Source organism: Coregonus lavaretus (genome assembly GCF_964263955.1).
Source record: "Coregonus lavaretus genome assembly, chromosome: 1".
NCBI lineage: Eukaryota > Metazoa > Chordata > Actinopteri > Salmoniformes > Salmonidae > Coregonus > Coregonus lavaretus.
Window position 1 is genome coordinate 41397026 of NC_139988.1, and position 12951 is coordinate 41409976.

Below are 12951 nucleotides of genomic sequence, written 5' to 3' on the forward strand. Positions count from 1 at the left end.
CCTCCTGTTCCGGCACCACGCACCAGGCCTACGATGCGCCTCAGACGGCCAGAGTCTGCCGTCTGCCCAACGGGGCCTGAACTGTCCGTCTGCCCAACGCCGTCTGAACTGCCCGTCTGCCCAACGCCGTCTGAACTGCCCGTCTGCCCAACGCCGTCTGAACTGTCCGTCTGCCAAGCGCCGCAGGAACTGCCCGTCTGTACTGAGCCTGCAAAGCCGCCCGTCTGCCATGAGCCTTCAGAGCCGTCCGCCAGACCGGAGCCGCTAGAGCTCTCCGCCAGACAGGAGCAGCCAGAGCCTTCCGCCAGACAGGATCAGCCAGAGCCTTCCGCCAGACAGGAGCAGCCAGAGCCTTCCGCCAGACAGGAGCAGCCAGAGCCTTCCGCCAGACAGGATCAGCCAGAGCCTTCCGCCAGACAGGATCAGCCAGAGCCTTCCGCCAGACAGGATCAGCCAGAGCCTTCCACCAGACAGGATCAGCCAGAGCCTTCCGCCAGACAGGATCAGCCAGAGCCTTCCGCCAGACAGGATCAGCCAGAGCCTTCCGCCAGACAGGATCAGCCAGAGCCTTCCGCCAGCCAGGATCCGCCAGAGCCGTCCAGCCAGGATCCGCCAGAGCCGTCCAGCCAGGATCCGCCAGAGCCAGCCAGCCAGGATCCGCCATTCAGTCCGGTGCTGCCCCTCAGTCCGGTGCTGCCCCTTAGTCAGGTACTGTCCCTTAGTCCGGTGCTGCCCCTTAGTCCGGTGCTGCCCCTTAGTCCGGTGCCGCCCCTTAATCCAGTGGGGTTTAGTTGGGGGGTGGTCAGGTGGAGGGGGCTACGGAAGCGGATAGTGACTAAGGTGGGGTGGGGACCACGACCTGGGCCAGAGCCGCCACCATGGACAGACGCCCACCCAGACCCTCCCCTAGACTGTATGCTGGTGCGCCCGGAGTGCGCACCTTTAGGGGGGGGTACTGTGACACTCTGGCTCCATGGACTTTGATTATTGAGCCAGGGTTGTTCATTTTCATTGTTTGGGTGTATTTCTATGTTGGGGATTCTAGTTGTTCATTTCTATGTTGGGTGATTGTGTTTGATTAGTCATATGACTCCCAATCGGAGGTAACGAGTGTCAGCTGTTCGGCTCGTTATCTCTGATTGGGAGCCATATTTAAACTGTGTGGTTTCTCCTTGGTTTGTGGGTTTTTGTTCCATGTTTCTGTCAGTGTTACAGAGGACTTCACTATCGTCATTTGTTGTTTTTCGTGGTTGCTTTATTAAATAAAGTCATCATGTTCACTCCACGCGCTGCGTATTGGTCCGCTTCTTCAGACGATCGTGACAATTACAGACCTCTTCATGCTTTGTAAGTAGGAAAACCTGCAAAATCGGCAGTGTATCAAATACTTGTTCTCCCCACTGTATATATCTATATCTATATCTATATCTATATATATATATATATATATAATAAATTTTTTAGATCAGCTTTAATATTGCAGATATATTGTGGTTTCCATCAATGTAATTGTGTTAATCATTTCCAATCCCCCATAAAACAATCATCATTATATATATATTTGGGCTGTCAAAGTTCATGCGTTAATAACTTGTTAATGCTTAAATTTTTAATGCCGTTAATTCAAGCCCTGGCAGCCGATGCGCTAGTTTGACAACCACTTTACTAGCTAGCTACTTTTATGACTGAATGATGAAGAATGCTAGTAAGGGGCTTTTAAATGGCAAATTCAATTTCAAATCACTCCCAGATGGCTCTCTGGATAAAACCAAAGAAGTTAGCATCTACTGCAAGGCTGAATTTGTTTATCACCGAAGTACATAGAGTCTTCGTTATCATTTACAAGCAAAACATACTGTTGACGCTGTCAATACAAGTAACGTTACTAGTAGCAATGGAGGACATCGTCGGCAGGCTAAGCTAGACGAGTGTGCGCGCGGGAGGCCTATGGACAAGTCGATGAGCAGCAAGCTAACACAAGCAATAGCCAAGTGGATAGCTACAGCTTGCAGGCCAGTCCACATTGTGGAGGACGAAGTCTTGAGGGATATCATTCGGATAGCATCGAACGACTCAACATATTAGTTACCCTCGAGAGCCACTGTCGTTACAAGAATACACAAGTTGTATAAAAGCGAGAGGGCTACGAAAGCGGAGGAGTTGAAACATGCAACGGCTGTTGCTCTCACGGGAGATCACTGGACTTCGGTCAGTAACCACAACTACGTTGGTTACTGCGCACCACATCGATGAAAACTGGAAACTGAATTCACACGCTCTGGCCATTTCATGGATCTAGTAAAGCAGTGGAACATTGAAAATAGTTTGCACAGACATTGCACGGAACGTGATTACAGCTGCGAGACATCTGTCTTTTGAACACCAGCCCTGCACTGTGCACTGTCTCCAAAGGTCCATCACGGTGTCCCCACAGAACAGCGGGTTCGACCATGCCCTAGCCAAATGCTGAAAAATTGTTGGGCATTTCAAACACAGCCCACCAAACTCTGCAGAGCTAGGACAACATCAAGTTGCAAATGGGCTAAAGAAGGAGTCACTCGCACAAGATGTCACAACAAGATGGAATTCCACTCTGGAAATGGTCAAGCGTGTCCACAGAAACCAAGAACCACTGAGATATGCTCTGGCCCAACAGAACGAACACCACCATGCCAACCACAGCTGAACTGGAGAAACTGCAGATGCTGGAGGCACTACTGAAGTCCTGCAGGTAATATTCTTTATCCCACTAGTAGTGTTTATAATACAGTTTTTCTGAATTGCTAAAACACTAAACCCCATTCTCTGAACCAAATGCTCAGTGGCCTAAACCCATTTGTCGAATCAGTCACTCTTTTTGCAAAACTCTAAACACATTCTCACTCACTAAAACACACTCACCACCTGCCCTGCCTGTAGCTTGTAGTTTCTGTCTATACTCACCCAACCCAGACCCTACTTGTGTGAAAATATAGACATTGTAGTTACTGTATGTGTTTTCAGTAACACTATTCAATATTTTATTTTACAGACAGTTCTGGAGTTTGATGCCGCCGAACTGCCGCATGAGTTCATCTACGTGGATGAGGCAGGCTTCAATCTGGCCAAAACCAGGCGTCGGGGCCGTAACGTAGTTGGACAAAGGGCTGTTGTAAATGTCCCTGGGCAGCGTGGGGGAAATATCACCTTGTGTGCTGCAATTAGTGTCCAAGGAGTCCTGCATCATCATGCCACTCTAGGTCCCTTCAATACAGGACAGATCATTGCATTTCTAGATGCACTACATGCAGTTGTGCAGGACAGACCACAGCAGCCCAGGTTTGTTGTTATCTGGGATAATGTTAGTTTCCACCGGGCTGCTCTGGTCCAAGATTGGTTCAACAATCATAATCATTTCACAGTTGTATACCTGCCCCCTTACAGCCCCTTTCTAAATGCAATGGAGGAATTATTTTCAGCGTGGCGGTGGAAAGTATATGATCGGCAACCACATGCCCGCATGACTCTTCTGCAAGCAATGGAAGAGGCATGTGGAGACATTGAGGTGGGATCAATCCAAGGGTGGATTCGGCACACAAGGCGATATTTTCCCCGATGCCTAGCCCGCGAGGACATCGCCTGTGATGTTGACGAGGTCTTGTTGCCAGATCCGAACAGAAGGCGTGATCCATAAGCCCCCCCCGCCCCCCACCACACACACGCACACGCACACACACACAGAACAAGTATATGTTTTTTCCCCCAATAGCAATTTATCCAGTAATTGTTTAGTTTTTTTACTTTTGTTTTGTTGCTAAATTTGATGTTAAGAATTTCTGTGAGAATGTTTGTTTTTTTGTAAAAACTTTTTTGTAAATACTGTTTGATTACTGCAGAAATTGTACTTTTGAGTTTTACAGAAGACAATGACAATAAAATGACAATAAAAATAGAAACACAAAGACTGCAGTGTTTTATATAAAGCCCATCAGTGTGTGTATGGTTTTGTTGCAAGAATTTCATTTTTAGAAAGGAGTGTTACAGTTTTTTCCAACTGCTTACACACGTTTTCAAAACTATGTCGCCTTTTTTCAAAACTCTACACACAATTCCCAAAACTGCACACACAAAATGCTAAATGCCTCACATCTCCTTCAAAATGTAACACTTCATTCAAAATGCCATAAACACATGTCAGAATGAAGCATTTGCATCAAATGGCAAACACTACTTTCATAATAGTAAATTTTTGGATATACCATGTAAACACTGTTATTCTAAATCTAAAGCTCTTTGGTCTTTCATAGGCTTATATATACATTTCAATACAATGTTCTACAGTGAAAGTAATCTGCTGAGATGGGTAACAAGTACACTGTAAACACCAATGCAATGTAGAAACAGAACATATTTATTAGGCCAAACATTACTGTTGTATACAGTAGCATACAACAAAACCATAAACATATGTAAACCAAAAGTATATTCTTTAGAATACAGTAAAGAACACAATTGTGTGTAGGGGGTCCCGGGGGTGCAGTCCAGGAAATGGTAGGGGGGGGGGGCAGTCACCAGTGCTAAGCTACGCTTCATCTCTTCTCCGGGCTGGGTCTGGCCACAATACTTCGTCCACATCACAAGATACGTTTTCTCTTGCCAAACATCGAGGGAAGTATCTCCTAGCATGGCGTATCCAACCTTGGACAGAGGCAACCTCTATGTCCCCACATGCGTCCTCCATTGCCTGGAGAAGCGGCATGCGGGCATAGGGTTGGCAATCATACACTTTCCAGCGCCAGGCTGAGAAGAATTCCTCTATGGGATTTAGAAAAGGTGAATATGAGGGTAGGTACAAAACTACAAATTGTGGATGGGTGGCAAACCAGTTTTGGACCAGAACAGCCCGGTGAAAACTAACATTGTCCCATATAACCACAAATCCAGCAGGCTCCTGATCTGGATCAGGGACAAGCATTGTGTAAATTGCATCCAGAAAAGTGAGCCTATGGCCGGTCTTGTACGGACCCAGTGTGGCATTGTGATGGAGGACCCCGTTTTGAGTGATGGCAGCACACATAGTTATATTACCCCCACGCTGTCCAGGGACATTGGTAATTGCCCTCTGTCCTTTTACATTTCTTCAGCGGCGCCTGGTTTTGGTGAGGTTGAAGCCAACCTCATCCACATAAATAAATCTCCTTCCTTCTCTTCTTTGCCCTCGTCCTCTTCTTCCTCTTCCTCTTCCTCTTCATTTTCCTCTTCCTCCTCCTCCTCCTCTTCCAACACTTCGTCTTTGAATTTGTCCTCGTTGTTGTCCCCTGCCTCTCCCTCCTACTCCTCTTGCTCTCTGTCCATTGTTGGCATCCATTGTTCAAAACAGGTAATCTGACCTTTGACCTATTTATAGGCCTATACTACAGTAAAGCAGTGATTGGTTAGTGATCAGTTAAGCAATTAGTGTTTGCACATGTGAAGAATGTGTGTGTGACCTGGTGAATAAGTGTAGCATTTTGAATGGTTGTGTTTGGAAAAGGAAAGCAAGTCACTTCCTGTTAGATTTTTGTGTTTTAGGTAGAGAATTGTGTGTAGTGTTTTGAAAAAAGTGTTTTATGCAATTGACAACTGAGTCAAAGGCTGAGAAATAGCTTATGGTTTTGGAGATTTGGTGTGTAGTTTTGCACTTTGAGTGAGAGGTTTCAAAAATCGTGTGACATGAAAAGATTTTGTGTGTAAGCAGTCGGAAAAAACTGTAAATGTACATGGGCATCCATCTCCAATACTCTCTGTAACAGACAAAAGGATATACAGATGAGTAAATATGGTATGTCTGAAGTACTGGAAGTAGTGTTGCATACATACCTCTACAAAGTCATGTCGCAGATTGTTGACTCTGTCAGAGTTTCTCTCAAATGGCACCTTGTAAAGTTGTTTCATCGTCACTTGGTGCCATTGGAGGATGCGTTGTATGGTCGACAGGCTTACAGCATTGATGTTGTTAAATATGGTGTCATTATTCAAGATATGCTCTCTTATCTCTCAAATCCTAATTGCATTGTTGGCCAAAACCATATTTATAATTGCAGTCTCTTGTACATCTGTAAACAAGCGTCCTCGTCCTCCATGATGTCTTTGCCTTTCCACTCTGTACAGAATTCAAACACAGTATGTGTTCAGCATAGGAACTGTAAACAATGTACACAAAAATGTAGTACAGCATGATAACCAACCTCATTCATTCAATGCAGTGCAGTAAATGGATGGCTTAGAGTTACAAATGTTTATGCAATACTATGCAGTCATAAATATTTTACAGTACATTACTGTAATGCTAAAATAGTAATTAGGTAGTTGCATACCTGTTCTCATTTCTGAAGGTTCGAATTATGGACGCCACTGTAAATCGACTCAAGTTGGGCTGGACTCTCAGTCCAGCCTCTCTCATGGTCAAACCGTGGTTGATCACATGATCAACAAGTGTTGCCCTAATCTCATCAGAGATGGCTCTCCTTCCTTCTCTTCTTTGCCCTCGTCCTCTTCTTCCTCTTCCTCTTCCTCTTCCTCTTCCTCTACCTCCTACTCCTCCTCTTCCAACTATTCGTCTTTGAATTTGTCCTCGTTGTTGTCCCCTGCCTCTCCCTCCTACACCTCTTGCTCTCTGTCCATTGTTGGCATCCATTGTTCAAAACAGTCCTATACTACAGTAAAGCAGTGATTGGTTAGTGATCAGTTAAGCAATTAGTGTTTGAACATGTGAGGAGAGTGTGTTTGACCTGGTGAATAAGTGTAGCATTTTGATTGGTTGTGTTTGGAAAAGGAAAGCAAGTCACTTCCTGTTAGATTTTTGTGTTTTAGGTAGAGAATTGTGTGTAGTGTTTTGAAAAAAGTGTTTTATGCAATTGACAACTGAGTCAAAGGCTGAGAAATAGCTTATGGTTTTGGAGATTTTGTGTGTAGTTTTGCACTTTGAGTGAGAGGTTTCAAAAATTGTGTGACATGAAAAGATGTGTGTAAGCAGTTGGAAAAAGCAGTTGGAAAAAACTGTACGTTTTGATTGCAGTGTTTCATTTTGGCATATATGTGAGTTGTTAATCTCCAAGTGCTATGTCTGATTGGCTTGTGTGTTGAGTTTTGACATAATGAGCCAAATTCTGCAAAAAGTGTGTAAGCAATAGGCAAAAACTAATATATACAATAAATAAAAAATTCTGTAACTACATGCCCTGGATTATGTGTTCTCCATTTTTTGATGTAGTGTCTAATGAACGCTCTGTAGTGTTTATATATTGACTGGCTGTGTGTATGATCTGAAAGCATTGTTTGATTTTGAGCACAGATTAAATGGTTTTGAGGCGATTGTTTGATTTTGCCAGAAGAGTCAGGGGTTTTGTGAATGTAGTTTGAAGATTTGGTTTTGTGTTTAAAGTTTTGAGAAAATGGGTGAAGGTTTCAAGAAATGTGTCTTAGCAATCGAGAAACTGTAAAATTTGGTTTGTGTGTGTGTGAGAGAGAGAGAGAGAGAGAGAGAGAGAGAGAGAGAGAGAGAGAGAGAGAGAGAGAGAGAACATGTCAACAGGCTTGTTCGTCTATGTAGCTGGCTGAGTGAAAAGAAATAGGAGGACGACTGAAGTGTATGGTCACAGGTTTATGTTCTGTGGAATTCATTACATTGTTGGACAAGTTAATGTTCTTTGTATCCATAGATACAGTATTTATTTTCTCATAGCCAACCCTCCAATCAGTAATTGGGAGAATAATCATTTGGAATGGCTGAAGCTTTAACTGTGTGTGTGTGTGTGTGTGTGTGTGTGTGTGTGTGTGTGTGTGTGTGTGAATTTATGAGGGAGCATTAGTAGGCCTACTGGGAGCATTAGTAAGTTTCAGGACTTTTATATTGCTTAACTTGTTTATGGTGAATATGCCATTAAAAACATTCTGATACAGGATATGTTTTGTGTTTCAGTCCCTACATGCCTATAACTCAATACACTGCATTTTTTAAATGGAAAAATATTTATTTAGTACCAAATTTGAGCAAATAAAAAATGTGCGATTAATTGTGATTAACTACAGAATTTTATGCGATAAATCACAATGATAATATTATAATTTTTTCTTTCACCCCCCTTTTCTCCCCAATTTTGTGATATACAATTGCGATCTTGCTGCAACTCCCCAACGGGCTCGGGAGAGGCGAAGGTTGTGTCACGTGTCCTCCGAAACATGAACCGCCAAACCGCGCTCTTTAACACCCGCCTGCTTAACCCGGAAGCCAGCCGCACCAATGTGTCGGAGGAAACACCATTCAACTGATGACCGAAGTCAGCCTGCAGGCACCTGGCCCGCCACCCGGCCCGCTAGAGCACGATGAGCCAAGTAAAGCCCAACCGACCAAAACCTCCCCTAACCCGGACGACGCTGGGACAATTGTGTGCCACTCGGGAGGCCGCAATTAATTATTTTAATCCCTTGTCAGCCCTAAAATATATATATATATATATATATATATATATATATATATATATATACACAGTGGGGAAAAAAAGTATTTAGTCAGCCACCAATTGTGCAAGTTCTCCCACTTAAAAAGATGTGAGAGGCCTGTAATTTTCATCATAGGTACACTTCAACTATGACAGACAAAATGAGAAAAAAAATCCAGAAAATCACATTGTAGGATTTTTTATGAATTTATTTGCAAATTATGGTGGAAAATAAGTATTTGGTCAATAACAAAAGTTTCTCAATACTTTGTTATATACCCTTTGTTGGCAATGACACAGGTCAAACGTTTTCTGTAAGTCTTCACAAGGTTTTCACACACTGTTGCTGATATTTTGGCCCATTCCTCCATGCAGATCTCCTCTAGAGCAGTGATGTTTTGGGGCTGTCGCTGGGCAACACGGACTTTCAACTCCCTCCAAAGATTTTCTATGGGGTTTAGATCTGGAGACTGGCTAGGCCACTCCAGGACCTGGCAATGCTTCTTACGAAGCCACTCCTTCGTTGCCCGGGCGGTGTGTTTGGGATCATTGTCATGCTGACAGACCCAGCCACGTTTCATCTTCAATGCCCTTGCTGATGGAAGGAGGTTTTCACTCAAAATCTCACGATACATGGCCCCATTCATTCTTTCCTTTACACGGATCAGTCGTCCTGGTCCCTTTGCAGAAAAACTGCCCCAAAGCATGATGTTTCCACCCCCATGCTTCACAGTAGGTATGGTGTTCTTTGGATGCAACTCAGCATTCTTTGTCCTCCAAACACGATGAGTTGAGTTTTTACCAAAAAGTTCTATTTTGGTTTCATCTGACCATATGACATTCTCCCAATCCTCTTCTGGATCATCCAAATGCACTCTAGCAAACTTCAGACGGGCCTGGACATGTACTGGCTTAAGCAGGGGGACACGTCTGGCACTGCAGGATTTGAGTCCCTGGCGGCGTAGTGTGTTACTGATGGTAGGCTTTGTTACTTTGGTCCCAGCTCTCTGCAGGTCATTCACTAGGTCCCCCCGTGTGGTTCTGGGATTTTTGCTCACCGTTCTTGTGATCATTTTGACCCCACAGGGTGAGATCTTGCGTGGAGCCCCAGATCAAGGGAGATTATCAGTGGTCTTGTATGTCTTCCATTTCCTAATAATTGCTCCCACAGTTGATTTCTTCAAACCAAGCTGCTTACCTATTGCAGATTCAGTCTTCCCAGCCTGGTGCAGGTCTACAATTTTGTTTCTGGTGTCCTTTGACAGCTCTTTGGTCTTGGCCATAGTGAAGTTTGGAGTGTGACTGTTTGAGGTTGTGGACAGGTGTCTTTTATACTGATAACAAGTTCAAACAGGTGCCATTAATACAGGTAACGAGTGGAGGACAGAGGAGCCTCTTAAAGAAGAAGTTACAGGTCTGTGAGAGCCAGAAATCTTGCTTGTTTGTAGGTGACCAAATACTTATTTTCCACCATAATTTGCAAATAAATTCATTAAACAATCCTACAATGTGATTTTCTGGATTTCTTTTCTCAATTTGTCTGTCATAGTTGACGTGTACCTATGATGAAAAATACAGGCCTCTCTCATCTTTTTAAGTGGGAGAACTTGCACAATTGGTGGCTGACTAAATACTTTTTTTCCCCCACTGTATATATATATATATATATATATATATATATATATATATATATATATATATATACATACAGTATATATATATAATTTTTTAGTGTTGGGGAAATTCGTAAAAAAAGGTCAGTGTCCTCATATGTAGTTATGGCCCTGTGCACATGTTGTTACACATCATGAAATATATTGAGGCAAACATTACAGACAGCAGCCTAGAATTAGCAAAATAGAATTCAATGGAATGAACATAAAATGTATGTTAATGTGATTGAACTATATAGGCCAACGTAGCCTATAATTTATTTATCTTTTGCAATCATCTACATTTTCATTTGAAGCATCATTTTATTCTTTGCTTGTATTTGTAGTCAAATTCGTTAGAGACAGATCAAATAAAATAAAATTGCATTTGTCACATGCGCCGAATACAACAGGTGTAGTTACAGTGAAATGCTTACTTACAAGCCCTTAACCAACAATGCAGATTTAAGAAATAATACCAAAAGAATTCACAAAAAATACAATATAAAATAATACAAAATAAAAGTTACAAATAATTAAAGAGCAGCAGTAAGAATAACAATAGCGAGGATATATACAGGGGGTACCGGTACTGAGTCAATGTGCGGGGGCACCGGTTAGTCGATTCTATTCAGCAGAGATCTTCTATGTATAAAGTGACGCGGAAGGGCAAAAAAAGCATCTAACGACGCACTTAGCTGTTCTAACAGTGGTCTGAGGCAGTCGGTAAATAACGAGCATTTTCAAGTGCATCTTCAGTAACGATGGTTTTGGGAAATAGCTTGGCTACTAAAGATGGTTCTAGCGATGATCTTAATGCTATGAATGCTCTGGGAAACGAGGCCCTGAGCAATCGGCATACATTAACTCGATCCTAACTTTAAACAATTCTTAGACATGCACAGTTCAATTATCTATTAAAATGGGTGCATATAGATGTGAAATTATTGACAACACTTGTATGTGTAGTATACAAAATAATATATGTATCTTTGTTTCCCAGAAACCCCCACCCCCCAGGGTGGCCATGTTCTTTCCTCTACGCTGGTCATCTCTCTTCTTCTCATCATCATCATCATTCTCCTGACAGTATACTTCCTAAGGTAATAGACAACACTGGGTGGCTTAACCGCACCCCCACCCTTTCCTATATCATCAGCCCAGCCCACCCCCACGCTGTGTGTGTGTGTTGGAAGTGTTCCAACAGCTGCTCTTCCAGTAAAACAGAAAACAAATGGCTAGCTGGGTCATATTAGACCATTCTCTCTCTCTCTCTAATCTCACACTCTCTCTCTCTCGATCTCACACTCTCTCTCTCTCGCTCTCACACTCTCTCTCTCTCTCTCTCTCGATCTCACACTCTCTCTCTCTCGCTCTCACACTCTCTCTCTCTCTCTCTCTCGCTCTCTCACTCTCTCACTCTCTTGCTCTCACGCTCACTCGCTCACTCTGTCAACTCCTCTCTCAGTGGTGAGGGTACTATGTGCTTCTCATGAGAAAGAACAGCTTTCAGTTCAGAAGGTGGGTTTCTATTTATTCTGACTTGTTGAGCTGAAATATTATCTTTCATCGGTCATGGTCCTCTGTAGCTCAGCTGGTAGAGCACGGCGCTTGTAATGCCAAGGTAGTGGGTTCGATCCCCGGGACCACCCATACACAAAAATGAATGCACGCATGACTGTAAGTCGCTTTGGATAAAAGCGTCTGCTAAATGGCATATTATATTATTATAACATTTTTGTTTTGTTTCCTCTTTTGTTTCCTTTTCCTCTTCTCTGTCACACTCTCTGGTTAGGTTTAGAAACAACAGGAAGGCTCTTGTCACCTCAGTTGATAAGAAGATTCCAAATGGCTTCTTGGAAGATAAAGGTACGTCTCACAACTTCACCTTTCCACATACATCTTATGTATAGGGCTGTTGCGGTAACCGTATTACCGCCACACCGGCAGTCATGAGTCATGACAGTAAAATTCCGCGTGACTGTTGACTCATAGTAATCTCCTCTTATGCACTCTAGACATGCGTTAGTAGTACCCAACTCGCTAACAATCATCAGGTCTTAATGGCCTGGTACTCAGGGCTCAGGGCTGTATTGTCCTCTGACGTCAATGCATATGCAATCGAAAATCACATCAAACACTTATCATCAAAACAGTATGTGCTTTTAAAACTCACCTCACTGTGATGATCAATTTGAAGAAAGAAGTTCAACAACAGGTTGAAACTGAGTGTAAAACATGATCGTTGTGGATGTTGTTTCAAAGCCTAAAACACCGAAATGGGCAGCACTTTCTAAGGTGATGGATGATTAATTCAAACACCCATATGCATATTAGAGCATATGCATAGGCCTACAGTCGTGGTCAAAAGATTTGAGAATGACACAAGTATTGGTCTTCACAAAGTTTGCTGCTTCAGTGTTTTTAGATATTTTTGTCAGATGTTACTATGGTATACTGAAGTATAATTACAAGCATTCCATAAGTGTCAAAGGCTTTTATTGACAATTACATTAAGTTTATGTAAAGAGTCAATATTTGCAGTGTTGACCCTTCTTTTTCAAGACTTCTGCAATCCGCCCTGGCATGCTGTCAATTAACTTCTGGGCCACATCCTGATTGATGGCAGCCCATTCTTGCATAATCAATGCTTGGAGTTTGTCAGAATTTGTGGGGTTTTATTTGTCCACCCGTCTCTTGAGGATTGACCACAAGTTCTCAATGGGATTAAGGTCTGGGGAGTTTCCTGGCCATGGACCCAAAATTTCGATGTTTTGTTCCCCGAGCCACTTAGTTATCACTTTTGCCTAATGGCAAGGTGCTCCATCATGCTGGAAAAG

The 12951-nt window shown here is 43.0% G+C and overlaps 1 pseudogene across 1 annotated transcript in view; it reads left to right on the plus strand.

The window, feature by feature from the left end:
- Nucleotides 1-12951, plus strand: part of LOC311132280 (receptor-type tyrosine-protein phosphatase epsilon-like) — a 68051-nt pseudogene that overhangs the window by 14448 nt on the left and 40652 nt on the right. The window contains exons 3-4 of the transcript in view: nucleotides 11115-11214; nucleotides 11907-11980. The product of the transcript in view is annotated as a receptor-type tyrosine-protein phosphatase epsilon-like (transcript). The remainder of the gene's footprint in view (nucleotides 1-11114; nucleotides 11215-11906; nucleotides 11981-12951) is intronic.